The 1,969-nt window shown below is 35.7% G+C and overlaps 1 protein-coding gene across 1 annotated transcript in view; it reads left to right on the top strand.

Moving 5' to 3' along the window:
* Positions 1 to 1,969, top strand: part of SCLT1 (sodium channel and clathrin linker 1) — a 186,256-nt gene that overhangs the window by 131,755 nt on the left and 52,532 nt on the right. The gene's annotated exons all lie outside the window — the stretch shown is intronic.

The following is a 1,969-nucleotide window of genomic DNA, read 5'->3' as shown; positions in this document are numbered from 1 at the left end:
TTCGACCCCCAGATTGAGAACCGCTGGAAATTTTAGAAGTACCACCAAAGAAAGGCCTACCAAAATACTTTCAAAACTCCAGTCATTGAAAGCCCTCTGAAGCGTAGTTCTACTCTGGTATGCATGAGACCACCATGCGTCAGAGTCAGCTTGCTAGCAGCTGGTTTTTCTGACAGACATATGAAGCATTCTAAACTGTAACAAGTATAATATATTTTAGTAAACTTTATATGTAAACCACAGATACAGTATTTTTTATATGACCGCTTATATTATTTACAGTATATTTAAATATATAATATTTCATCACTGTACAGTATCTATTTGGCTTACAAATCCTAAAATATTTACTCTCTAATCCTTTTAAAAGTTTGCAAACCCATATCTAGTAGGAGCTAGAATAAGATAGGAAGCCATATGGGGAACTTTTAAGTAGAAATGTGACTTAAATGGTGTAAAGAATAGATTGTAGAGAGGCAAGTGTAGAAAAGAGACCAGTGCTTTAATAGTCCAAGTGTAATATGATGGTGGATTGATATAGGGTTTAAAGGTGTGGAATAATACCCAAATTTTAAAAACTTGGTTTGGCTCTTTAAGTGGGCAGGTCAAGTAGCAAGTCATTTACTTGGTTTTGGAGTTCAGGGTTGAGCTTGTAAGAGGAGCTGTATTTGGGCATCATTAACAAACACGTAATTCCGAAAACCGTGGGGAGAAAACCTGTAGAAAATGAATAGAGACAGAGAAGTGAAGCTAAGCACTGAGCCCTAAAAGTCAGTGGCAAAAGACTGAGAAAATAATGTCTGAAGAAACAAATCAAGCCAGAATGTTTTTAAAACTATTTTTCCCCCTGGAAGAGTAGGATAAGCAATAGTAATAGGTAATATTTATTGAATGTCTTAGGTGTGTGTTATTCAATACAAGTTGCACAAATCGTAATCAATTAGGGTTTGGTTTTTACTGGTTATGAGTTGGGCTGTGATCCTCAAGGTCCTTAGTTTGAAACCACTAGCTTGTCAGAAGAAAGGGCTTTCTACTCCTGTACACGTTTACAGTCCTTGAGAGAGGACTGTGGGAGAAAGATAGACCTTCTGTTTCTGTTACAATGTCAGCCTTGAAATCCCTGGGGAAAGTTCTCCTCTTGTTGTATAAGGTCACTATGAGTCAGAATGAACTTGATAGAAATCACTAGGTTTGGCTAATCTTTGCAACAGCCCTACAAAGCAGATGGTTTTACTGTTTGCATTTGTTCCAGGTCACTTAGCTAGTGAAGTAACAAATCCTAGTGCAGACAGGTGAAAGCAAATGATTTTTAAAATACTACTGATTGGTTGAAGAAGATAAGCACTGAGAAGGCACCTTGCAATTTGGCATCCATGTGGTGATCTTTTTTAACAATAAGAGCAGTTTTGATGGAATATAAGAATGAAAATATGTTTTTGAATTGATTCAACAGTGAAGGGGAGCTTATACTTCCAGTTCATGGTCAGCTAAGAAATTTGGATCCTCTTTAACACAACTAAAAGAGTTAGATGAATTATTTTTTTTAATCTATACCTCCTAAGAACTAACAGAACAAAAGTGTCATTTCCAGTATGACTGTCCTCTAGGGTTCAAAGTTGATATATTAAGAAATCAGTTAATGAAATTTACTATATTAATGTGAAATGCAAAAATAGCATCTTAAAAATAGTAAAATTTGCAATAGCATCATATATTTAGCTTAATTACTAATGAATGCTTGTCTTAAGCATTTTGCTCACTTAAGAACTATTTATGGCATCAAATTGACAACAAAGTCTTAAATAGATATATGCACCATGTCAATGAATGGGTGGATGGAAAAAGTCAATATTTTTGTAAAGATATCAGTTCTCCTCCAAGCTATCTACAGATTCAGTTTAATTCTAGTCAGAAGGCTAGCAGAAGGGTTGCAGGGAGGAGACAAGCCAGTCAGGGTGCAGTGTAGCAA

Source organism: Echinops telfairi, unplaced genomic scaffold, assembly GCF_000313985.2.
Source record: "Echinops telfairi isolate 266 unplaced genomic scaffold, ASM31398v2 ScPeMD7_14;HRSCAF=57, whole genome shotgun sequence".
NCBI lineage: Eukaryota > Metazoa > Chordata > Mammalia > Afrosoricida > Tenrecidae > Echinops > Echinops telfairi.
The sequence above is the reverse complement of the archived record's forward strand: the minus strand, read 5'-3'. Positions and strand labels throughout refer to the sequence as shown.